Below are 26,384 nucleotides of genomic sequence, written 5' to 3'. Positions count from 1 at the left end.
CCCCCTAGGGTCGGGCCGCGAGGCGCCCCTTTCGGAGCCGCGCGCTCAGCCCGCTCCCCCGGCCGGCCGCGCTCTCCAGCTGCAGGAAATTCCAGAAGCTCTCCATCATCCCGGCGCAGCGCGCAGCCCGGGCTGCCAAGGCTCCCCGAAGGAGAGCCACATGCCGGCCGGCCGCGCGGCCCGCCCTCGTCCCCCCCTCCAACCCGGCGAGGCAGCCACGTCGGGCCGGGCGGGGGCCCGGCCGGCCGCCCCTTCCCGCGCCCCGGGCCCGGCGGAATGCGTGGCAGCCCCGGCCGGGGGCTATTTTGAGCGGGAGGGGAGCGGCCCAGCCTCGGTGTTTTCGGCTTTTTCCTGGCCCCCGGCCCGCCCTCCGCCAGCCCGGGCCCTCGGCTGCCCGCGGAGTGGGAGGGGGGGTCACGTGGCGGGGGAAGGGGAGGGCCGCCGCGATCCGGCTCGGGCTCCGGCCCCGGCCCAGGCCCGGGAGGCGCCCGGCGGCGGCCCGGACCTGCGCGCGCGGCCGGGACGGAGCGGCGGGATTATTAATAGCGCGTCTGGCTGGGCTGCGGCTCCCGGGCGCCCGCTACCTGCACGCCCCTCCCCGGGAGAGCCCCGACGGCCGGGCACTCCCTCCCCAGCGGCGCACTCTGGCCTCACTGGACAGCGCCACTGTGTGCCAGCGGCCAATCACCAGCCTCGATTTCCTTACCTGTACATTGGGGATGTGCCACCTGGCTTTATACCCTGGGTACCAAATACGGCTTTTGCTTGCTGTGTGCCTCTCTTTGGGCAAAATGCCTTCCTTTTCGGGGGGCCTCCGTTTTTCCGTTCATAAAATGAGGGGCTCTGAGAGAATTCTTTCCAGGGAAAGAACCCCTTACGTTTGAATAATGCATTTTCCCTTACAACCCAGTTGAACTTATCAACTACCCGACAGTAATAGCCAACACTGAGCACTTGCCCTAAATGCATTAACTCACTTGAATATAAGGTTCCCAGAAAGTAGGTTAATATCCCCCTTTGGCTGATGAAGAAACTGAGGCCCTGGAAGGGTAACTGACCTACCAAAGGTCACACACTAGCAGAGGCCAGAGTCCGATAAACTTCGCCTCCAGAGTCTGAGCTAGCCACTGAACCACAGTGCCCTGAGACAAGCAGGACAAACACAGCCCGCTTTCTTATAGTGGGGAAAACTGAGGCTCAAAGTGTCATTTGCCCAAAGTTGCCTTTGGGTAGTTAGTGGCAGAGGTGAGCATCCAACGCAGATCTTCCAATTCCTCGTCTAATACCTCACTGCAGCCCTCTGAATCTGTTCTGCTTCTGCCCTGGAGCAGCTAACAGGGTTCCCAGGGTGGAGTCCTAGAAATGAGCACACAGGCACTATCCCCGTGGCCACAAAGCTGTGTCCAGGGCCCCAGGGAATCACCCTTTGTTCCCAGGGGACTGACCCAGCAGCCTTCTGGGCCCACAGGGTTCACTAGTCCACTAAATTCTAGACTTTGCCTAGCCATGGAGGTTGGAGGCACCTGGGGATGAGGGGAGATGGCATGGAGGGGTAACAGCCTAGGACAGGGCATGGAGTTGCTTCCTGCCCCCCCTAACCTCCAGCAAGGAAGCACAAAGGCTGGCAGGCCCCCCACTCCGCCCCGGAAACCTGGCAGTTTATTTCTGTCTCTGGGCCCCCTGTTTCCACAGAGCCAGTCCAGGAAGGCTGGCAGCAGCTGGCTTGGAGGGGTGGAGCTCCTGTTCCCTCAAGGGTCCAGCTGCTACCCTGCCCCACCCCCACCTGCCAGCCCAAACCAGACTCCAGATTCAGAGGTGACACTTCGATGAGGGAGGGAAGAGCTGGAGGCCACCTGGTCAGGACTACAAAGGAGGGACCCCCTCCAACTCCCAACCCAGAGCCAAAAGATGCTCTCTCAGAGTGAGCTAGTCAACACCTAGTTCAAGTCTGCTAAGAGTGTAACCTCTATTTACTCCAGATCATTCTGGCTTATGACTCCTCTGGATCCTGGTCCCAAAGAAAAGTCCATTTCTAAACCTATGCTGCCCAATATGGTAGAAACTAACTACTGAGCACTGGGAACGTGGATAGTTGGAATTAAGATGTGCCGCAAGCATAGAACATGCATCAGATTTTGAAGTCTAAATATGAAAGAAAAAAAACACCTCAATACTTTTTATAATGACTATGTTAAAATGATAATATTTTGGATATATTGGGTTACAGGAGATACATTATTCACATCAATTCACTTATTTCTTTTTACTTAATGTGGACACCAAAAATTTTAGATTATATATATGGCTCCCATCACATTTCCATTGGACAATGTTGTTCTAGATCATATGGTACTCTGGCTTAGGGCCAAGACTTTGCCTGCTCTAGATCAATATCTGTGTGGCTTTAGTTCACCCACTTCCCTATATTCAGACCACAACCTTATGTGTTGGTCTAAATCTCACCACTCCACACCACCCCACCTCAGCTTTCTGTGAATTTAGGCTCAGCCGGAGATTATGGCTTATAATCTGTTTTAAACCACTGTCTAGTACATTTCTTGTTCACCAATTCCCAATGTCTAGATCCCAGCAAGACTGTGGATCTATATCATCTTCCACGTTAATCAACCTTATTTATAGTCTGACACCACAACCTTATTTGCTTAGATCATTGTCTAGTAAGATTTAAGATCTAGACTAGACACCCTTAGGAAGAATGAGGTTCTAGATAAAAGGATGGCAAACTATGGCCCGAGAACCAAATCCAACCTGGTATCTGTCTTTATGATTCTAGTTTGATGGGAATGCAGCCATACTCATCCATTTATGCATTTTCTATGACTGCTTTCAAAGTACAATAGCAGAGTTGAGTACTCATGACCGAGACCCAGTGGTCTACAAAGCCTAAAGTTTTTTTTTTTTTTACTATCCAACTCTTTGCCAAACTCTGTTCAAAATGACCAACAAATCCAACCCACCATAAATGTAGATTCCAGCCTAATACTATGGTCTAGTCTAATCTAGATCACCTCCTCCTGGTTTAGGGTCTAAACCAGAACCTAACATGCACCACATGCTGTTTGGGTTCCAGATTCCACTCTGATCTCAGGAGATGGGCCCCAGCGCTCTTTTCTGGGATGCAAAGGGTGTCTCTACTTCTGAACTCCCCTAGTGGGATCAAAGCCCAATGACCCTTCTCAGTGGCTTTGGGAATGGGGAAGGAGGGTTGATTTCAGGGACAGCACTGGAAGCGGAGTCAAAGAGTCAGGAGTAAGCCCTCCCAGTCAGAGCAGAATCTGACCTAGAAGACAGGGTAGCCCCACACCCTACTTCTTCCCAGCTGGCTCCAGAGCAGGTCACTTAGTTGGGAGTCATGCGGGATAGATACCAACCCCCCAAAAGCTAGACCAGGCTTCAAATGGAGTCTTCATCTCTAGCTCCACACCTCCAACCACCGGATGCCTGTCACCTCAGGATTGAGTGGCACCATTATGCCCCTTTCCCACAGTTTGCTTCTAGCTCTGCTTTTCCACAGCTTTCTTTGAAAATCCTCCCACATCTGCCCCCTCCTTGCCATGTCCCCTTCCCCCATTCTAGAATTCTTGCCTTAATTTTAGCGGTGAAGATCTTGGGCTCTCAAGCTGACAGACCCAGGCTTCCATTCTAGGTTTGACTTTGAACAAATCATTCCACCTCTCTAGGCTTCCTCAGTTTCCCCATTTGTAAGTCAGAATAGTAATAACGGTACCTACCTACCGGACTTAACAAGATCATGAGGTCTATTACTTTGCCCAGCCCCTGGCCCATAACAAGCATTTAGTGCTAGCTGCTATTTCTATTTTTATTACTATGGATCATCTAGTTTGGTTCCATGGATGGACTTTGGCAGGTTTGTAAACCTCACAGAATTTTAACCCAAATTTGTTTTTGTATTTTTTTCTGAAGAGAAGGCCTATCATCTTCTCAAAATGGATCCTTAGCTCAAATGTTTAGAAAAGAAAAGAGGTCTTGGGTGTATCTGGGTAGCTCAGTCAGTTAAGCATCTGCTTTTGGCTCAGGTCATGATCTCAGGGTCCTAGGGTCAGAGTCCCACATCCAGCTCCTTGTTTAGCGGGGAGTCTGCTTCTCCCTCCCACCCCCCCTCACGTGTGCATGTGCACGCTCGCACGCGCGTTCTCTCTCTCTTTCTCTCTCCCTCTCTCTCTCTTTCTCTCTCTCTCATATTAATGAATAAAATCTTAAAATAAAAAAAAAAAAAAGAGGAGGGCAGCTCCGGTGGCCCAGTGGTTTAGCGCCGCCTTCAGCCCAGGGCATGACCCTGGAGACCCGAGATCGAGTCCCACATCAGGCTCCCTGCATGGAGCCTGCTTCTCCCTCTGCCTGTGTCTCTGCCTCCCTCTCTCTCTGTGCCTCTCGTGAATAAATAAATAAAATCTTAAAAAAAAAAAAAAGAGGAAAAAGGGTCTTTAGTTCAATCCAAATGGGGAAATGAGCACACAGATGGAAAAGGATTAGTAGAGGGCCCCTCAGAAAATGTGAGGCAGACTTCAGAAGGCTAGTGGCCAGGAATTTGTCTCTGAGGCTCCTCTTTCCATAGGTCTAAGCTGTCTCTCGGATCTGACCTCACCATTTCTCGCTGGCTCAGCAATGAGGGTCCCCCAGGAGGCTCCCCACCTCCAGAATGCCTCCATTGAACCTCCTCCACCTCGTGCCACATTCATCTTCCTCAGTCTCACTTTCATGACACAATGTCCCTGCTCCAAAAACCTGTAATGGCTCCCTATTGCTGCCGAGGTCTTCTGCGGGACATTCAAGAGCCTTCACAGCCAGCTCTGGCCCCCACCAAACCTCCTCCTCCTCGCTCTGGCCTCCTGTCTGGTCAGTGGAGCTGACTTCTCCCTCTCTTCTCTCCCCCCCCCCCCCCACAGTCTCCATACCACCCACACACTCACTCAGTTCTGGACAGATTCTGCCCCTTTGCTCAATCACACAGTGTCTCAGGCCCAGCCCGCTGCCCCCGCTCTGCCCTCAGGGTTGCCCCTGGGTCCAGCCACTCTCTGAACTAACCCTGATCAGGCCACGCTGGGGTGTGCTGACTGCAGCTCTGGCTCCAGGAAGCAGGCCTCTGCCTCTGCTCTCCAGCTCCGCTCCATCCCCGGACACTGACCCACCTCAATGAAACTTTGGTCCTCTAGACTTTTGGGAATAACACTCCCTTGTCCCTGGGAGTCCCAGGGAGTCAGCACTGTCCTCAGAGTTATGACTCCTGGGTCAGCGTCTTCTCTTTGAGCCTCAGTGTCCCCATCTATAAAATGGGGACAGCAATACCTACACCTTGAGTGATTCTCAGGAAGGAAAACTACCTTACAAAACTGAAAGGTACTCTTTATACTAAAAACCTGCTATATGGGGACACCTGGGTGGCCCAGTGGTTGAGCATCTGCCTTTGGCTCAAGGCGTGATCCAGGGGTCCTAGGACCAAGTCCCTCATCGGGCTCCCCACAGGGAGCCTGATTCTCCCTCTGCCTATCTCTCTGTGTCTCTCATGAATAAATGAATAAAATCTTAAAAAAAAAAAAGAAAAACATTAAAAAAAAACTCTACTATATGAATAATATTAAAAATAACCCCCATTTATAAGTTTACTGAAAACTCCAATCGCCTCAAAACCCTGGCCTTCCCCAAGCCCTTTCTTTCCCTGTTTCATTTTTCTCCTTGGCACTTAACAATATCTAACATACTGTGTGTTTTACTTCTTTTTGTGTTAACTGTTTCACCCTCTAAATTTAAGCTTCTTGAGGGCAGGGATTTTTATCTACTTTGTTCTCTGCCGTGTGCCCTAGGAAAGTACCTGACACTAAATATGCACTTGGGAGTTGAGGCAAATGAATGAATGAATGAATCAAGTGCTCCCCATGTGCCAGGTGCCATGCTAACCAATTCTCACAGATCATTCCATCTTAGATGGGTACTTTCATTACTCCTCATTTTGAAAAATGAGACCTCAAATGACTTGCTCTGATCACACGGTAGGAAGCAGCCTGGCTAGGATTTGACTCCAGAGCCTGCCCTCTTGATCACTATGCTCTATTTCCTGTCCAGATGGGGGGTTATTTCTATTTCTCCATTAGTGAAGTCTCTCAAATCGTCACCCTCCCTATTTCCCTAGGGCTGTCACTGTCCCTCTGCCCCTGAGGCCATCAGTCCTCCCAACCCTCATTCTGACCTCTCTCAGCCATTTCCTCCGCTTCTTGGCCCTAAGCCAAGCTCCTCATTCTCACCTCAGAGCCTTTGCTGATACAGTAACAGTGTCCTCCACCTGGACTGAGCTGGCTCCCCATCTCTTTCAACTGTGCCCTTTTCTCGAGAGCTACCTCTTCCGGTCTTCACTCGCTCCTGTCCCTGAGTTCATGCCTTGTTTACTGCTGGGATAGGCTACTGGGGGAGCATATGCTGACTTGGTCCATTCCCTCATTGTTTCCTGAATTTGGAGGTCTCGCTCAGTTTTCTCCCTCTCCTGGCCAGGTTTCTCCCTCTTTCCTCTGCTGGATCACTGCCCCTACCCTACTCCATCTCTTAAGCAGGTTTATAGCTCTGTGATTAAGAGCCTGGCTTTTGAGTCTCTCAGTCTCCAGCTCTACCCCTTACTAGCTGTGTTTCTCTGGGCAGGTCACTCTACCTCTTTGAACTTGCTTCCCATCTGCAAAATGGGGACAAGTACGTGCCCCATGAGCTGATATGCCTGGCACATAGTAAGTGCTCAATAATAAATCAGCCTGTTATTACTTCTGTAGCATTTTACTGTGTCACTCATCCCTGATCTAGAAGCCTCAGCCTCCTCTCTGAACAGCCACCCCCAATATGAATGATGATGACAATAATAAGATTGCTAACATGTATTTACCACTTATTATCCGCAGCAGGTAGTAGTATGTTTGGCACCTAGCAAGTGCTCAGTATTGCTTACTGAATAAGGAGATTAACTGGTTTAATACTCATAACACCTTATGGGGGGAGGTACTATTATAATACCCATTTTGCAGACAAGGAAATCAAGGCCCAGAGAGGGCAAGTGGCTCAGCATGTTTGGGATTTAAACCCAAGCAGCCTGACCCCAAAGGTGAGACTCTCATTGCCTTCCACATCCTTACTGTTCCCATCCTGACCTGCTCCAATGGCAGTCCCAGGGGTGGGACCCTCTCCTACTCCAGAAATTGGACCTCAGCATCTAGAGAGATGTTCACCGAGCCCCCACTTCTGAACTCAAACCCTTCCCACTTTATCTCATTTGAGCCTCATAAAATCCTATAGAGTCAATGCCATGTTTACTTCCTCTTGACAAATGGGGAAACAGAGGCTCAGAAAGGCATCAAGTAACTAAGTTACATGGGATTCAGAGCTCAAAATTCTTTTTCTCTGCATCACGTGTTTCTCCTGCTATCTTATACAACTGCTGGTAACTGTTCAGACACCGTTTGTCCAGCCCGAAGGCAAGCTCTCTGAGGGTGTCATCTGAGGCCCACCTTTGCTGTCCCCCCACCCTACCCCAGCCAGCACTGCACAGCATGGTCCAGGTTCCATCGGAGGCTTTCCAATTGCTGATCCGCACCTCCCAGCCAGGCACACCCTGATGTTCTGACTGCTTCCCCAATGCAACGAGTAGACTCAGGGTGCTGAGGGTGGGTGGATCTCCCTTTCAGCCTAGGCAAGAGGCTCCCCCAGGATGCCCTATCTCTGGGGAATTCAGGGCTATCTCCCAACCACAGCATGAAGTGGAGAGGGCAGTATGGTAGTTCAGAACAAGGACTCTGGATCCCAGTGGTCCAAGTTCAAAGGCTGTCCACCAGGTACAAGCTGTGGGACCTTGGGCAAGCTACTTCACCTTCGTAAGCCTCGGTTTTCTGATATGCAAGATAAGGATGATAATAATAGGGCTGCTAGGTGATTAAATGAATATCTATTTATAAAGCTAGAGAGTGCCTGGAACATGGTAAATGCTATGTAAGTGTTTGTTAAAAAAAAAAAAAAATAGGGTTCCACCTAGCCACGGAAGGGTCCCCCTGGTAGGGTACAGTGCGAGTGACCGAGCAAACCCTAGTTCCAAACGGACAACCGAAGACACACAGGGAAATGGAAGCAGGTGGCTGAGACCTCATACCTCGGAAAGCCCCTTGTGGCAAGGACCCACTCCTCCTCTCCCCACATCCTCCAAAGCCAGAGGACCCCATTTCCTGGTCCTAATACCCCCTACCCTAATCTCCAAGCCACTTCCCCTCCCAGCCCTCCAACTGTTAACTCTTTCTATGCAGCCAGATTACATCCAGAACCCAGGCCCTGTTTCTCTTGGTTGCTATGTGACCTTGGGCGAGTCACTTAGCCTTTCAGAGCTGCGCTTCCTCATCTCTACAGGGGATCATCCTCTCCTAGAGGTCCATCCTAAAGATTAACTAATAATGGAGAACGTGCCAAGGGTGTGTTCACAGGTGGGTGGACATGCTAGTGTCCTACAGGCCTGACCACATAGATAGGTGTGCTGTTTGGGCACTGGAGTGGGCAAGGGGGCTGCCATTCAAAAAGCAGACCCTCTTTGAAATTTTTCCCAAGTAGCCCCTAAGGACTACTTGGGTTGCAAGCCAAGCTTCCTATCCTTGAAACAACCACCCTGACATTAAAGTATATTTGCTGGGGGGTAAGCAGGGGCCTTGTGTCAGGGCTCTCTTCACCAAGTTACTGAACATGAAGCCCTGAAGCCATGCTGGGGAAAGAGAAAGGAGGAGTAGGAGGGCCCACAGGCGAGGAGGGAGGGGTGGGCTCTTTGGAGGAGAAGCAGGGAGAGTGGAGAAGATCCCTGGGTTGAGATGGGGAAAGGGGAAACGGGACATGCCCCCAGGGCTCTCTCTCTCTTCTCCCACAGCTAACTCAGCAATCACCTGGCCTGGCCTTCCACCCCTCTGAAAAGGAAGAGGAGCCAGCGGCAGCAAGTTAGGATAGAGGATTACCCGCCGTTAATTAATTAAAATAAACAGCGAATTAAATACAGCAAAATTAAAATAGCACAGGAAATTAATTCTCTACCAGCCCCACCTCACAGGTGAGATGCTTAAAGGGCCCCTTGCAGCTAGGATCCAGGGCGGGGGGTGGGGGGGTGACCAGAACCTGCCTTATACCACAACTCCTGGCACCCCCAAATATCAACAGCGGAACCCATAGGCATTCACTTGCCTCTGTCACCCTGAGATGGGCCTCCTGGCTCCTCAGCCCCAAGGGATTCCAAGCCCTAGGCCACTTTCCTGAATTCCAGCCCTGTTCCTTCCTTAGCAGGCAGGAAGGGTCCTGACACCCCTTGGGCCAAGGATTGGGCACAAGGCCCACATCTACCACTACATGGGGTCAGGGCAGGAGAGAAGAGGGACCTTGGCCTTCTCTTTCTTCTGGTTCCCTCTCGGACTTAGGAGTCAGATCCTGGCAAAGACGCCTCTTTTTCATGCTAAGCTCCTGGCTCCTCACTGGGAGGGCCCCAAACCTATCTCTGGGGGAACCATTTGTTCCTTTCTTCTGCTCAGAATGCTAAGAAAGTGCTGCTGAAGCCCAGAATTCCAGGCTAGAAGATGCCCTACAAAGCTGGCTAGACCAACCCCTAGGACGTGATACCAGAATCCCCTCCTATATAAGACTTATCACCTCACCACAGAGGTGGGGAAACTGAGACCAAGGAGGACAAGGCATTTATTTGAAGTCATCCAATGGCATAGCAGCAGAGCCTGCAGCAGAGTCTCTAATGGGCACTCCACTTCACTACCAACAAATCAGGTTTCTAGAATGCACCTCAACCCCATGCTGACCACCCGCCAGCCTCTCTTCCATAATCCCATCCCAAGACTCCCCAGTCTTGCGTCTCACACAGCAGCTGGATTAGACTCCTTGGCCTGCCCTTGGGCTGCTGGCCACATGGTTCCCTAAACCTGAAGCTCCTCCCTCCACCTCTGCCTAGGTCAGCCTCTTTGGGGTCTGGCTCAATGCCAGGTCCTCCACGAGCCACCCAGACCTTGTTGGGTGCTTCTGATCCTCCTTTGGCCTTCCAGAGTGCTTTGCGTGCCCCATGCTCAGCCCTCTCCGGTCTGTGTGAGCTGTGCTTATCGGGAGTGTGAGCTCCCCAGAGCCGCAGACCACCTCACCTCTGGGCCCCAGCACCTGGCACGGTACTCAGCACTCCATAGGTGCTCAGTAAATTGCCTCCTCACCCGATGTCCCCCTTGCCCTAGTGATGCTAACAACAATGCCTACCACCGACTGGGCATTTACTAGATCCCAGCTCCTATACTGTCCCATCCTCACCTGAGGGACCCGGCTTACAGCTGGAGTGACTTTCCTGAGGTCACAGCCCTAGAACTGGAATGCCACAGGTCCTTGCTCCTAAATGAGTCTCCTCTTCCATCCCTCATCTAGATCAGACCACCATCATCTCCCGTCTGTACTCCTCAAGCCTCTCAACCAGCCTCCCTGTCTCCAGTCTCTCCCCACCTTGTCTTGTCCCTAGAGATTTCCCATGAGTCCTTGTGGCCCACTAGACAAAATCCAAATCTGTGAGCAAGGCACCTAAACTCTGTGACATCTCTGGCTTCTGCCCTATATGTAGCTTCCCCTCTGATCCCCATTTTCCTGCCACACTTTATTTCCAGGCTTTGCATATGCTGTTCCCTCTGTCTGGACCACCTTCCCCAGATTTTTCCTCTTGTGAATTCCTACACAGACCTCAACATACAAGATCAAGGGTTACCTCAAAATCTCATCAGGTGAGATAAGCAACAAACCAATTGGTCCCAGAATTGACAGCCCTATGAGAGAGGGGCCTGTGTCACCGGTGTCCCCAACACTTAACCTATAACCAGTGCTCAGTCAACACTGTTGAATGAATGCTCCGTGTATAATTGTTGGCTAAACAGAGAAAGGACAGAAGAATACAAGGCCACAGTGTCCAGGGCTGGAGGTGGAGGGGAAGAGACCGGGGCCAGGAAGGCCAAGGACGTGGTGGAGAACAGTGACAAATACTGTCAGGGGCTGCTCTGCAGCAGAGCTACACTCTTGGCAGAGGGAGTGTTTGTGAGAGACAGAGGAAGGGAAGCGATGGTGTGAGGGAGGCTCTGAAAGTGTGTGTGTGCGCGCGCATGCACGCATGTGAGAAAGTGGTGAGGATGTGTGTCGGGGAGTGCGTGTGTGTGTGTTGCATTTGTGAATGAGTCTGTGAGAGAGAGGGTGAGGATGTAAAGGAGTGCATGTGTGTGGGCTTGTGGGGGTCTGGGTGAGAAGGCGAGGGTGCATGTGAAAGAGAGCCTGTGTGCTAGATCTGTGGGTCTGTGTGAGGCAAGGTGAGGGTGTGTGTCATGAGGGCTGTGGGTGTATGTGCTCAAATCTGTGCATGTGTGCTCGGGGTCGGGGCCGGGCAGTGGTGGGGGAGAGTGTCTGAGAAAGACCACAGGCAAGAAGAGGACACCGGAGGAGGGGTGCGCCTGAGAAACTGTGTGGGCCCTGGGGCAGGGGGGCGGGGGAGAGCTGTGAGCCTATGCAGGGGGAGATGGCGTGCCTGTGTGTGTCCAACGGGCAGGGTAGGGTGAGAGATGTCAGAGCTCTGCTGAGGGTGTGGCTGCCATGGCCCCGGCCACGGGCCCTGTGCCAGAGGTGGGGGCTGGCCCTGGGCCCAGGGTGGGGGGCTCTGACTGCAAGATTCCTCAGAGTTCTCCCTGGAGCCACAGGCGCCAGATTACCATGTCCCCGGGCAGGGAGGTCGAAGAGGCCCAGATGTGCGTGCTCCTTACATCTGTCCACAGCCAAACCTCTGGGCATTTATTTGTCTTTGTCTGTGTCCGGGTGTGCACGCCTGTGCTTGTGTGCGCACTGCCGCTGTGTGTCTGTGCCTGTCTTTGTCTCTGTACGTATCTGGGCCTTTGTCTCAGTGTGTGTGGCTGTTGGTCTGTGCCTGTCCGCATGACTGTGTCTGGGTGTGTGTGTGTCTAAGTTTATCCGTGTCTACGGAGCACCGTGCGTCCTGTGTCTGTGCCTGTCTAAGTAGGGCTGCAAGCATCCCCCTGGACTGCCTGTTTGTAGCTGTGGGTCTATGCGGCCTTGGTGCGAGGGAATGTTGTGCTTTTGAGGCTGTGGGTCTAGATCGAAGTGTGAGTGCTTTCTTGTGTCTCTGTATCTGACACTCTGCTGTGTGTTGTAGTATGGAAATGTTTATCTGTGCCTGTGGGATGTGCGCTTGTAAGACCAAGGATGTGTGTGTCTCTGTGTGTGTGTGTGTGTGTGCGCGTGTGTGTAGGGTGTGAGGGTGTGAGGGGTTTGTCACAGACTGGTGAGCAAGTTAATCTCAGACTCCGTGACACGTGGAATAAAATCACGCTCCCATAATGGGATCATTCGTCTTCCTGTCCAAGAAGAGAACCAACTCTTCACCCTCCGCCCTGGGGGAGCCAGTGGGGCCAGGGCCAGGCTCGGCCCTCATCCAGGCCCCCTCTGGCTTCAGCACCCCACCCCCACCTCTCCTCAGCCGCACCAGGCCCATTCTGCCTCTGGAGTGCCCTGGTGCCCACTGTGGGCTGGGCTGGGCTGGGCTCCAGGACATGTGACCGAGAGCCTTAGAGGCCTGTCCTGGGCCCCCCAGCCCCACCCACTACCAAGGAGAGCCCTGCCCCAAATGGGAGGGGGAATGCAGGAAGGAATCTTTGGGCCCCTCCTCCTCCCGGAGGGGAGGGATGAGCTGCAGGCCCGGCCGGGATTTTCCATCTCTCAGCAACAAGATTCCTGGTGAGCAGGCTGCGGGGTTTGGCAGGGCGCCTGCTGGAGACCCGCCCTCACCCGCCAGGACGCCTGGGTCCCCAGGGCCAGGCAGCAGTGGGTTCCCTGGGGAGCCAGAAGGGCCCCAGAACTCCAGTTTATTGCTGCCCAGGCCTGTGGGAAAGCCAGACACTTCCAGGCTCCCCACCGACCCTTCAACCAAAGATGGCTCTCCAGGCCCCTAGGCAAATCACCACCCGTCCTTCGGCCTCCCCCTAGCCCAAGCCTTTGCTTCAGGAAGCCATCACCGGCCAGGCACCCAGCACCACCCGCTCCCCACCTGAACCTCAGCACACACCCAGCCTGGGTTCTAGACCTCACCTCTGGGTTTGAGGGCTCCCAAGGCCAGGGCTGTGCTTCTCATCTCAGACTGGGGCTTCTGAGGACAGGGCCATGTGTCCTGCAGCTGCGAAATCCCTTTTGGTCTTAATGCTCCTTCCTGATTGAGCAGACAGGCACCAAGAGAAAATTTCAAACTCAAGGCTAGGGAAATTGAGGCACTGAAGCCCTCTGCCCTACCTGCCACTCTGAATCAAAGGCCAAATCCAGTAGTCTTGACACACAAGGTCTTAATCCTGCCCAACAGCAGTGGCTGCAACTCTTTCTTCCCTATAGGGGGTACAATTTTGGGAGGGGCCGAGCATCAGTTGGAGGGTAAGGGGAATGGGAATCCCTCAACCCCCAGCCTTGGATGCACAGCTGGAGAGCAGGTTTGGTAAGAGATTAAGGTGGAGGAGGAGAACTGAGTTGCTCCAAGATTTATGAGTCTAATTCTTCTCCCTTAAATTCCCCTCCAAGCCCCCAGCCCCAGCCCCAGCCTGGTCCCTCCAGGGTCATGCTGTGGCCCTAGGCCAATGTCAGGGCCCTAACCCATCCATCAGCTGTTGCCAGGGAGTTTCCACCCCAATGGGTTCCAAAGGGAGGGGCCCAACTGACACTAGGGACCCAGATTGATGGCGAGGGGGCATGGCCCTAAAGAGGTAGCCAACAGCCCCTGACACCCTCCTAGGAGCTGGCTCAGAAACTCCAGGGAAGGCGCTAAGGCTGGTGGGTGGGGCCGAGGAGGAGGGTGCCTCCCAGCTCAGGCACCACACCCAGCCCCGCCCTTTCAAGAGGCCAGGAGACCTGGGATCCTGCAGGCCCTCCAGCTCACAGGGTGTGTGACCTTGGGCGGTTGCTGCTCCTTTCCAGGCCTCAGCCTCCCCACCGCAGGATGCAGGAAGTGGCTCACATATCCCAGGTGTCCCCTCTTCAGCACAGTGCCCTTAGCACTTAGCCCTGACCCCTCTCCAGTCCAGAATCTGGGCCACTCGGGGTAAGACTGGGGCAGCTACCTGGAGGAGTCCCTGAAGCCACCCAAGTCAGAGCTGATGAGCTCATGGTGATGACCCCTCCACCACACATCCATTTTCCAGAAGAGCAAAACTGAGGCCCTGAAAAAGGGTCTGAGTCTGGACCATAACCTGACTTCTACTCGAGGGGTGGTAAAGGGCATGTTCTCTCGAGACAGAAAGACCTGAGTTAAAATTCCAGCTGCACCAGAAACCATGTGAAAAGTCCCTTGCCTTCTCTCAGCCTCAGTTTCCACATCTGTAGAAAGGGCAATAGGGCCTTCCTCCTGTAACTGTTGAGTTGAAATGAGAAAATGCACGTTAAGCGTTTGGTGCAGCGTGGCAAATGCCTGAATGATGGTAACTATCACGATTGTGGCAGTACTAACAGAAACCCAAGTGGCCACAGGGGAGGGGGGGAGAGGTCCCAACCTGGCTGGAGAATGAGCCATCCTCCAGCCATATTGGGACTCCCAGGGCCCCAGCTCAGGAGGGCCAGCCAAATTCCTTGAAGCCCCCAGCTGTCTCCCCTATTTGTTAAAGGCCTCTCATTAGTGAGCCTGGGCACCTGCCCCTCCACACGTAATAAGCCTCATTAGTATCTTAGCCCCAAGCTCTGTGCCCAGAGTCTATGTGTGTGCACACGCATGAGGGTGGGGGGCTGCAACAGGCCACCAGCCAGGAGACGGCATCCTCGCCAACCACACCCCCTGCCTGTCATCAGCAGGGCCCGTCACCACCCAGCTTGTCACCTGCCTGCCTCGCACCCGCACCACCTGTCACCCACCCAGCTCGTCACCCACCCAGCCCATCACCTGCACCACCTGTCACCCACCCGGCCTGTCACCGAAGCCGCCTGACAGGCATCTGGGTGGGGGACAGGAGATGGGGAGGAGAAGACCACAGGGGTGTGGAGCTGGGGGCCCCAGAGACCCTGTAGGACCCCCACTTCAGCTCGGCATCCTGCAGCATCGCCATGGCAACCTCTCAGCCGCAACCACTTTCCCAAACATCCCCCGCCCACCCCCCCCCCAGGCCCTGCTCTTAGCTGAGCTGAGGCTGAGAAGAGCCTGAGTGACAGCAGAATGGGGCAGGAAGGAAGGAGGGGTTCATCAGCTGGCTGGCCTTGGCCATCCTTCCCTCTCTGGACTCGGTGACTCCATCTGCAAAATGGAGGAGCCAGAATGGGTGAAGCCCCTATAGAGCAGGCCAGCCTTCTCTGGCCTGGATTGGCTGAGCCAGCTACCAGCTAACCTGTGAGGGCCAGGGGGTGGGACACAAGGACAGGGCTTTCTGGGTTCTTCCAGACTCCTTGGCCCTGGGCCCCCACCCTGCCCCTGCCCAGAGAGGCTGGGCCTCTGCCCCAAGCTCACACAGCAATAGAGGAGGAGCCGGCTGGAAGGGTGAGGGGCTCCGCCACAAGACTGCCAGCTGGAGACGCCACACTGGGTGACCCAAGGTGACCGGGGGCTGAGCTGGGCCCCCACCTCTGGGCTGCATTATTTATAATACCCAGAGCTTGGAGCTGAGCAACAGCTGCCATGCTGCTCCTCCAGGGGGCATGTGCCACAGTGGAACCAAGAAGACGAGGTGCCCCTCAGGGAAGGCCCCTGGGGTCCTTGGTGCCCTCCACAGCTGGCTGGGGAAGGGACGAAGTGGGAAAGGGCCAGCAGCTCCATCCTTCCCCTCCCTGCCCCCTCTCCCCTGCACTCCTCCAGGCAGGCGGCGATAGGATTACTTCTGCATGACTGCCCGCTCCACGGGGTTCCAGAGACCCTCCTGCCTGCAGCAATCTTTAAAATTCCTCCAGCCCAACCTTGCTCCCTTTCTCCCTGCAGTGACTGCTCCAGCATTTACCGCAGTGTGCCCGCCGCTGCCACCACCAAGCAGGCCGGGGGCCAGGTCCCTGGCACCTCTGGGCAGAGGTGGATCGGTCCTCGGTGTGTATGGGACCCGGGGGCGCTCAGCACCCTGAGGCCCAGGCCCTGGCACATCCTCTCCGGTCCCCAGCGCTGGGCTAGCCCCGCGGAGCATGGCTCAAGCTGGGGTCAGGCATGCAGTTGTGCCAAGGTAGATGGGCACATACCTGCAAACACACCTGATGGGTCTTGGAATGCCTGCCAGAACCTAGCTGCCCCCACCTCTGCTCTGACCCCCACTCTGCCTCACCAATCTCTGCTACCCCTGGGGTGGGCAGACAGCTGGGCCAGGCCAGAGTCTGTGGCTCCCCAGGGCAAAGAAGCAGGCAGGAGATCGATCCACTGAATTTTTTAAGGCTCTAATGGAGCTGGCATCCCAGGACTTGGGGCCTGGGACACAGACAGTGGCTTGGGGACCCCTTCCTCAGCACTGCAGTTGCTTCCTCTTTCAGGTCTTGGGGTCGGGGGAAACTTTCTTTGAGCCTTTCCCCAGCAAGAAGAGGCGTGAGGGGCCCCTGGGAAAGAAATGGGATCTGGGGGGCTGTGAGCAATACCCAGAGCCCCCCCCCCCAATCTCCCCAGCCCTAATGCAGGCAGAAGCAGCTCAGCCTCTAAATCACTCCCCTCATGCTGCCCTCTGAGGCGGATTCTGTGCATCTGTAATTAGGGGGTGGAACAGATGGTGGAGATTCCGTTTAAAATCATGCATCTAGTAAAGTAACCTTCACTGTCGGAACTGACTCCCAGGGAGACCAAGCCCCGAAGCCCAGATGGGGGGGGGAGTGGGGAGCATATCAAGCCAACACCTCACCCATCTCTCCCTGAAGCCCCAGGCCCATTGTCCCTCTCAGGTAAGCTGAGGGTGGGGGCAGGTTGGCAAGTACCTGAGAATGTGCAGGCTGGGGGTAAATCCCCCTACACCCCCCACACCCCCAACATACATGCCAGAGCCAGGGCAGGGCTGGGTACTCAGAGTTCTTGGCTGAGAGACTAGAGTGACCAGGTGCCAAGAGCCCCCAAAGAGGCCCCAAACCCCCAAAGCCCAGGCCAGGGTGCCCAGAGCACAGGGTCTTGGGTGGGGCAGCTTTGAACCAGATGTACAGCCTCACTGTCCAGGAATGAAAGGCCTGGGGCAGTGAGGGGGGGTGAAGACGCCTCCCCAGGCAGGGGAGGCTCTGGGAAGTGGGGGAGGACTGGACAGCAGACAGGGAGAGAGAGCACATAAGAGTGAGCAAGTGTGTGTGCAGGGTTGACTGAGGCTGTCTGGGGGAGGGGGACCTGGAGAAGAGGTGGGGTGAGAGAGCCGTGATGGAGAGTGCTGTGGGGGGAGGTGTGCTGGTATGTGTGGGGCCTGGAGTGAGAGCTGCAGAGGAACTGAGCTGGGGTATGTGACCTGGTGAGGTGGGGGGGGGGTCTGGTGGGGGCAGGCAGGGAAGAGCTGCTGGTGAGCTCCAAGGGGTGAATGGGGGCACAGGGCTGTCACTGAGCTGAGGCTGTCTGTGTGTGCCTGGAGAGGTAGGGGGCTGGTCTGGGGCCCTTATGTGGCTAAGGAAAGGACTGGAGCTGGGGCTTGCTGGGGACATACAGAGGACAGCCTGTTGAGGTGTTGGGTCTATGGGGGCGCGTGCGTGTGTGTGCAGGTGTGCGTGCATGTGCATGCCTGGGAAGGCATGAGAAGCTGGGGGGACGGTATCTGTTTAGAAGTATACTAGAACTGAAGCTATGTCTGTCTTTGAGGTAAATGGTGTGGCTGAAGAGAGTGTTCTTGTTTGAGTGGGTGTTGAGTGGGCAGCGTGTGTGTGATGTGGGCGGGGGGGAGGACTGGGTGTTTGGAAAGGTATAGCGGTTGGATTGGTGTGTTTAGGGAGGTGCTGGGCTGTGGCTGGGGGGAAAATGTTGGGGCTATGTGGAGGGCCTATGTGTGTGTCTGGTGAGGTGTTAGTGCTCTGAGAGTCTGAATATGTGGAAGGTATTAGGGTTCGGGGAGGTTCTGGATTGAAGAGGGAGTTGATAAATGTGTGTGTGTGTTGGGAGTGTGCTGGGGATCATAAAAATCTGGGTTTTGGTTCATTACTAGGGCTGTAACTATGCGTCTGTGTGGGAAGGTGTGTGGCGGTTGCATGTTTGGAGGGCATGGGGCGGCTAAGTGAGCCTATGGGGCACCTGGATGTCAGAAAGGTGGCATGTTTGTGGAAGTGTTGGGGCTATGTGTTTGTAAGTGGAGCAGTTGTGTGTTTAGGGCTGTGCGAGCCGTGAGCATAGCAGGGGCAGCTGTATATTCAGGTGTCAGGGGCTACAGTTGGGTCCCTTCGCTCAGATGCTCAATGGGGCTCAGGGTGAGGGGAGGTGCCCCTCTGGGGAGATGATGGGCAGAGTCCTCGCCTTTGCTCAGGGGCTGCCTGCTAGAACCCCTCTTCTGGGGGGGTGGGGTGCCTGCCCACCCCCAGACCCGGTGCGGGGGTGTGGAGAACGGGAAGGGGGGGTTCGTCCATCTGTCTCAGCCTGTGCCCAGGCCAGAGGAGCAGAGCCGCCTCCTCGCTCCCTGGGGGGCAGCAGCGGATCTCAACCCACCCATCTGCCTTCAGATGGTTGAGGCAGGAGCCTCCACAAAGCTGCCTGGAGGGCATCACTGTGTTTGAAGAGGCACAGGCTGGGGGGTGGGGGGAACCACACAGCAAACAGTCCTCGTGGAGGCTCCTTTGAAAACCACTGACGCCAGGAGAGAGGAAGAGGGAGGACAGGGGCGGGTATGTCTGTCCTTGTGCGTCTGTGTGGGTCAGTGCCCAACTGTGAGCCTCAGAGCCCCTTCGCATGTGTTCATGCTGATGGCCTCTGTTCAAGCAGCATCCTGGCCTTGGAAAACAGCCCTCCAGCCCTGGCTGCAAGCTCACAGCCTCACACAGGCAGCTACCCCTCACACATACACACTGCCTACACCCACACACAACCCCCCCCACCTTCACATCTGCATAGCACTGCACCCTCACACACATGCAGCTCACTCCTGGGGCCCTGTACTCTCATGTACCTACACCCACTACACACACACCCACTCTGCAAAACCAGGTGGTCACATATACCTGTGACATATACATCTGCACATACATACGTGATACACACCCACACACTCCATGCACCTTCCATCGCCCTGTCACACCCATATCCCACAGGCGACCATCTCTTTCTCACACACACCATGACAGACACTTGCTGTGTTGAACCTGTACATATGTGCACGTGTTTGTATGTGCACACATTCACCCTTACCAACTCTCAGATAGCTTTCACGGCACTCAACCCACCAGCCAACCCCTAGGAAGGCTCCCACTGGCTGAGAAGGGCCCCCAGCCTCCCCACTCTGCCAGCTGGGAGGGAGGGGGGAGGGCATACCACCCTTACCCAGACACCTAGGAACACTGATCTTCACCTCAAGAAAGAACCCTCCCTCTGCTCTGGTGTGAATGCCACCGTATATGTGAAAGTGTGATTGTGTGTGCGTGTGTGTCAACATGTCCTAAGACCCCGTGAAGAGGTATGTGTGTCACTGCCTATATGGATAAGGAAGCATAGGTCTGCGTTCCCCAGTTACATTCATAAGATGCAGGATGAGTGTGAGGGTTAGAGATTCATGTGTCACAAAGTGTGTGTGTGTGTGTGTGTGTGTGTGCGTGTGTGTATGAAGGCCTGTGCAGACAGGTATGAATGTAGGGGTGCATTTACACAAGGAGACACCCAGTGAGTGCTGAATGTGGTATTTTCTGACACAAGAGACATGCCTGTCTTGGAGTGGGGGTCAGGGCTGGGAGCATTGCTCTGGTTAACTCCCTCCCCTACAAAAAGAGCAGGGAGGAGGGGTCTCTCCGTGCTTCTCTCTCTCTTGTTCTCTTTCTCTCTGACCTCTTTAGCAGCTGGAAACTGAGCCGGGGGTGGAAGCAATGGAGACTTGGCTGGCCCTGGGGTTTGGGGAGGGAAGCAGGAGAAAACACCTTCCAGATTCTCATCAAATCCCTGTTTGTGGTCTGTAGCCTCAAGCCTCTCTGCCTCTCCTCCCTCTCTCTCTCTCTCTCTTTCTGTCTGGGTTTCCCCTTTCTTTATCTCTTCCTGTCTCTCACTCCTCGTGTCTCTCCTCCTCCTATCTCAGTCACCTTGTCTCCCCTCTGGAATCTCCATGTCTCCGTGTCTCAGGCTCTCTGTTTCTTTCTCCCCAGGCCCTTCCATTTTTCAAACTCCTCCTCTCTCTGCCAGCACCTCTGTCTGTCCGTCTCTCCCTGTCCTGGTCCATCTGTCCGTCTCTCTCCGTCTGCCTGCGCGTGGGTGTCCCTGTCCATCTGTTCCACCACCCATCTGTCTGGTTGTCTGTGTGAGTCCTTCTAAGGGTGCCCACTCGCTCCCCAAGGTACCCTCCCCCAGGTCAGCAAAGGCCTCTCCCGGCTCAGGGGGTGGGGAGGGGATGCAGAGCTGCAGCTTCTGGAAGCTTCAGTAGCAGCTGGGCTGAGCTGGGAGTTCGGGGCCAGCCAGCTGCAGAAGCGGCCCCTCCTCTGGGCTCCCAGGCCAAGGACCCCAGAGCAGAAAGAGGAGAGAAAGCAGGGCCTTGCTGCAGTGAGTTAGTGTATGCCTCTGTAAGGGGGGGAGGCAGGGGGGCCTCACTTTACCCTCACTTCACCAATCCCCCCCCCAAGCTAGGCCCTGCAGGAGAGGGATCTTCTGTACCCACCTTACTTATCCCCTAGCCAAAGGCAGAGATGCTGGGATCCAGGAGGGAGGGGCTGTGTGTGGGGGGTGCCAGACCTTGGGAGAAGGAGGGGCTAAGAGCTCACAGTTTCTTGTCAGCTGTTGGGGGGGGGGGGTGTCCTTCTCTCCTCCCTTCCAGGCAGTCCCTGGGGATGGCTCTAGTTCTGGTTCCAGCTCCAGGCATGTGGAGCTGCATGGGCAGTCCTCACTGGCTCCCACAGGGGCCATTTCCGCCTCCCAGCTTGCTTCTCCAGAGCCTCTGACCCACAGGGATACAGGGGGAATATAGGAGTATCTCCCCTCCCCAAGCAGAGGTTGGTTCTGGTCCATGGGGATCTTGATCCTGTCAGGGCACTGGCCATCCTGAGAGGCCCCAGGTAGCCCACCTACTACTGCCAGACCAGCACCTTATTCTCTCTCTCTGTCACACACACAAGCGCGCGCAGAAATGCACCCCAGCATTCATGGCCTGCTACCCCCACTCTCCCATCCAGCAACTCAGAGGACTTGAGAAGGCGCCCTCCCCCAGAGACCTGCACCCTACCCCGCACTGGTGGCAGGCTCCAAGAGTCTCCCCAGCACACAGCCAGCAGCTAGAGGTGACATCCCTCAGTCCCCTCCCAGGCTGCTCTGTGCCTCCTGTTCCCTCTCCAAGAATAGTCCAAATCCCTGCCATCCCACCACAGATGGGGAAACTGAGGAAGGGAGGAGAGGCCAGAGAGCTATGCCTCGGAGACCCTGGCATGGAATCGCAGAGAAAGGGACGCTGACCTGTCACGAGCAAAGTCCATATTGGCTTGCTCCCTCTGCACTGCTCTACAACTGGGCCGGGGCCAGAGGCTGGCTCCCTCCCTCTAGAGCTCTCCTTGCCCCCGGCTGGGCCCCCTCCCTCCCTGAGCTTCTGAGCAGTCCTCCCTGCCCTCTCCCTCCCAGCTCTGGCTCTCTCATCCTCAGCTCTTGGAAGCCTGACTCACTGTTTCCCCTCCCCTCTCCCCTCCCTCCCTCTCTCTCCCAGCGGCGGCGCCTCCCCCTCCCCTGGGGGGGCTCTGGCCACAAGGGTGCCCGCCTGCTCCTCTCCCTCTGGGCTCCAGCTCCCCTCTGCACCCAGGAGGCCCCCTGCAGCTGTCCTTCTTCTCTCACTACAGAGTGCTAGAGTGCAGACAGCCTAGGTCCCAGGCCTGGCATTGCCAAGTATCTGTGACCCTGGGCAAATGGCTCCCTTCTCTAGACTTGGTTTTCTCCTGTAGAACAATGCGTGAGGGGGATCCAACTGGATGATGCCCCTGGACCCTAATGTTCCCGCCTTTAAAATCCCAGGCACCTCTTGGCACAGAGCACACACAACCTGTGGGGCACTGTACCTGCCTCAGGCCCCGCCCCCCAGGTCCAAAGAATAGCTCCTCTCTGTTCCCAGACTCGCCAAGAAGGCAGAGGGGAGACGCTGCCCTGGGGCAGGACTATTAGTCAAGTGACCCCTGGAATCCCCGGGGTCTCCCTATCCTCCCTTCCCGTGTGGGAGTTTCTCCCTCTCTTCCACCTGTCCGCCTCCCTCTTCCCAGAGACATTTGCTTGTCTCTCCTCCAAAAACAATGCCTGCTCATTCCAGGCTGTGGGGTAGGGAATGGCACAAGCCTAGGCCTTCTGGGTCCCCTAGGGCCCCCCCCCCCACCACCACCAGGGGCTGTGATCCTGGCTCTCCTTCTTGACTGTTTGCTCTCTTACTCCCTCATCCCTGGCTTCTGCCACCATCTTTCTCTCTCCACCTGGCACGTGGCTGTCTGGGTCTCTCTCTTCCCCTCTCCTCCATCCCCTGGCTCTCTCCCTGGGGGGGCCCATCTGCTGACATTAGCAACAACGTTATCCTTGCTCCCTCCTGTAGTCCCCATCCCAGCTGCCCCCTCTGTGGAGCTGTCCCGGGAGACCCAGGGGACCCAGACACAGAGCTGGGCTCCATCCCATAATAGTGAGTCTGCTTGACCTCACTCAACCAGACCAGAAGTGTCTGGGCATCTGGTATGAAGGCATGGCACGGCACCCCCTGGTCTTGGGTGACTGGCATGAGACACAGAGCTCTGTATTCCACAAACAAACCAACAAAAAAGTTGGCCTGGGGGGTGGGATGTGGGGGTTTGAAGGGAAACAAGGGAGATCAGGTTTGCCTGGAGAAAGCCCCTATCCAATGAGAAACAGAAGCAAGTAGAGGGAGTGGCTGGAAGTCAATGCTCCAGGCTGATCTGAGAACCAGCAATGTCCCTCTAGGACTCGGCCAGTCCAGAGCAGCACCGCCCCCTCCCAAGTTTCCAGCCAGGGACACTTGGCCCCTCAAGCCTGGAGCACAGCCACAACCTCGGGAGGAGATCCCATCCCTTAATCTCCCGTAGGGTCCAAGTCCAACCTCCCAACAGTCTACCTCCACTTAGCTCAGCAGGGGGTCCAGAAGCCTCCCAGCCAAGATCTAGGCAGGTGGAATGGGGTTAACAGAGCCCCCCAACTCCCAAGCCCCCTCACCAAAGTCCCGGTCAAGGTCTGGGAAGCAATTGAGAGATAACCCTGGACTGCGCACACCCCCAAACGGAGAAGCCACCTTGTCTGTCCACAGCATGTGGGGGTGCTGGGGTTCCCTGCCCCCCAACCCTGTTCCAGACCCCCCCAGCCCAGCAAATGTAATAAACAGCAAGCTCTTTTGCTTTATGACACCAAATTTCTCCAAGCCCAGCAGCTCCCCTTCCATCACCACCTCAGCCATAGATCACATTAAAAACTCACAGAGGGCACCTTAAACACATCACATTTGTTTCTCTCTATATTATTTCAAAAGTAACGGCATTAAAAATGGATTTTACTACAGAAAATAAATATCAGCACGTGGGCTGGGAGCCCAGGCAGGAGGAGGGAGCCCACCAGGAGAACGTTCCCGAGGGCTCAGGCACAGCTTAGGTGCTGACCACGGAGGGTGGCTATGAGGCCAGACAACACCCTGGGGTATAGGGGGGGAATGTTTGGGATGGGGGCAATACCTGCCCACCCGGGTACCTGCCCCAGTGCCAGACCCAGAGGGACAAGAGTCACTGGTTTGGACTGCTGCCCACTAGTCCCCCTAAGCTCACACCCTCACTGATCTCTGCAACCTTTGAAGGGTGGCAGCTCTGGGGCAAGAAGTTCACCACCAGTCTCTGGGGGTTATTCCAACTATTGACACAGCAGGAGAAAAAAAAATGAATTCAACTTACTATCCAGTTTGATTTTCCATTGCTATAAAAATAAATATACATCTGCTCAAAGAAGGGAGATGGCAAGCGGCATGCACATGCCACCTGGGGGGTCCCCCCACAGCTCACCACCACAACCCAGCCTGCCCCCCCATCCAAGCCAGGGGTGGGGGGGATGGACAGACTGGTAATCTTTCACTTAAAAGCCCCAGCTCACACAGCTACACACACACACACACACACACACACACACACACACACACAGGCACGGGGCCACACGGAACAGGAACAAGCCAACAATAGAAACACCCCAAATACTCCTGGCAGGACTCTGCCCAGGCCCCGGCACATGCCCCCGCCCCGCCAGCAGCAGCAGCAGCAGCAGCGGACAAAATGTGGCCACCCTGACCCGGAGGCAAAGCTTGTCCTCACACCCTGAGCTCTGCCCAGGGAGCTGGGGCCAAGTCCCGCCTGACACCAACTGGTCCGGCGGGAAACGCCTGCCCAGCCAGACAGGCACAGGCCCCCCAAGGGTCCCTCCTTGTGCTCAGGGACCAGGCTGGTGCAGCCTGGCCCTGCCTCCCAGGGTGACGCCTGGGCCCAAATTCAGCTGGCCCTGCCAGTCAGGCACTGGTGCAGAACCGAGGGCACCAGGCTCAGCCCCTCCCAGCCCAGCCTCAGGGCCCCCAAGCTAGGAGGGAGGGGGGACTCCCCACCCCTCCACATCTGGCCCTGGCCCCCAGGGTCTGCGGTAGAGAATTCCCGCCCCCGCTTCTCTCTCTCTCTCTCTCTCTCTCTCTCTCTCTCTCCCTCCTCCCGCTCTGTGCCCGCTGCCCGCCTCAGGGACAGCCCCAGCTCCCGCCTCCGGCCAGCAAGGCCCACATCCTTCCTCCCTCAGCTGGCCCCTTCGCCTGGCAGGAGGCTGGGGGGGTCAGGCTGCTAGAGAACCCCTCCAGCTCCCATTAGTCCTCATCCCCAGCCCCCAAACTCTGGGTCACTGTCCCTTTTCCTGTAGAACAGGAAACAAGGTTATTTCCTAGACTCAGAGCCAGCCCCCTGCCCCTCTGGCTCTGCCGGGGGACCAGGACCCAGCAGGAGAAGGCGCCCTTAGCCAAAAGGCATAGGGATTCAGCAATTCACCCCCAGCTCCCGGCCCAGGGGGCTGACAGCTGTCACTCAGCACCCCACCCCCTGGGGAAGAGGGGGCCCGATTCAATCAGAGCCCCAGAGGAAACGCATTGATAGGCGATTATTTATTTATTTATGCAAAAGTGAGCCGACTTTGTTCGCCAGGTAACCGGGCACGCGGCCCAACCCCTCCGGCCCTGGCCACCCCCAAATCCCTCCTCCGCCCCACACCCCCTCCGGGTCATTAGGTCCCCGCCCCTCAACTCCCAGAGCACCAGCGGAACCTTGGGATTTGGGGGTTGGAGGGGAGGGGCTCCTCCCTCCGCAGTCTCCCCCTTTCCCAGCGCCGTTCCTAAAATCCAGCCTTGTTCTCCGCTCCCACGGTCCCCCCTTCATTCCCCCCCCCACATTCTCAGCAAGCTGGAGAGCAAATTGCAGTTTTAAATCCAAAGACCGAGGGAGGAGGAAGGAGGAGGGGGCGCGCGGCAGCGCTGGGCGCGCACCTCGCCCCCGAGCCGGGGGAGCTGCGGGGCGGCCAGGAAACCCGAGAACCCCCCCTCCCCGCCCCCCCTTCTCGTCCACCTCCCCCTCCCCCTTCCCGGCGCTGCCTGCCAGGCTTCGAGCCGAGCCCAGCCGAGCCGCGGGCCCCGGTGGAAACAAAGACCGATCGCACCGCGGGCACCGCAGCCACCGGGTCCCGCGGACCGGACCGGGGCGCGCGGAGGGGGCGCGGGCCCCCCCACCCCCGGCGCGCTGCACAAAAGAGCCCGGCCGGCCGGTCCCCAGCGGGGTCTAGGGCTCGGGAGGAGGCGCCACTCACCGGAGTGCTGGGCTGCCGGCTCCGTGGGTCCGAGCCAGGCGAGGGGCTTTGGGGGGCGTCTGTCTTCCGGCGGCGGCAGCGACGCGGGCGCCCGGCTGCTGGGGAGAGGAGTCGTGGAGGAGCCCTGAGCCGCCCGCCGTTGCTGACAGCATGGCTCGCGTCTCGGCTCACATTCTCCGCCGCTAACTCCGCTGGACACGGCCCCCCGCTCCCGCGGCGCCCCCCCCACCTCGATCACTCCTTCGCTCCCTGCGCCCCCCTCGCTCCCCCCGCCGCGCACACACTCTCACAGCCCTGGACACCCCCGCCCCCACCCCCCCATTGCAAACCTGGGAGGGAACGCGCCCCGCGTAGTCCTCCTCCTGCTCCTCCTCCTCCGCCCTCCTCCCTCCCGCTCTCCGGCTGTCTGTCTGTC

General features: G+C 56.3%; 1 protein-coding gene across 1 annotated transcript in view; it reads right to left on the bottom strand.

Annotated features, from left to right (window-relative positions):
- Positions 1–26,048, bottom strand: part of AHDC1 (AT-hook DNA binding motif containing 1) — a 66,421-nt gene extending 40,373 nt beyond the window's left edge. The window contains exon 1 of the mRNA XM_049105709.1: positions 25,970–26,048. The gene's annotated coding sequence lies outside the window, so the exon portion shown is untranslated. The remainder of the gene's footprint in view (positions 1–25,969) is intronic.
- Positions 26,049–26,384: the final 336 nt, after the last annotated feature.

This window comes from Canis lupus, chromosome 2 (genome assembly GCF_003254725.2).
Source record: "Canis lupus dingo isolate Sandy chromosome 2, ASM325472v2, whole genome shotgun sequence".
NCBI classification, from domain to species: domain Eukaryota; kingdom Metazoa; phylum Chordata; class Mammalia; order Carnivora; family Canidae; genus Canis; species Canis lupus.
This window is presented reverse-complemented; position numbering and strand designations above follow the sequence as displayed.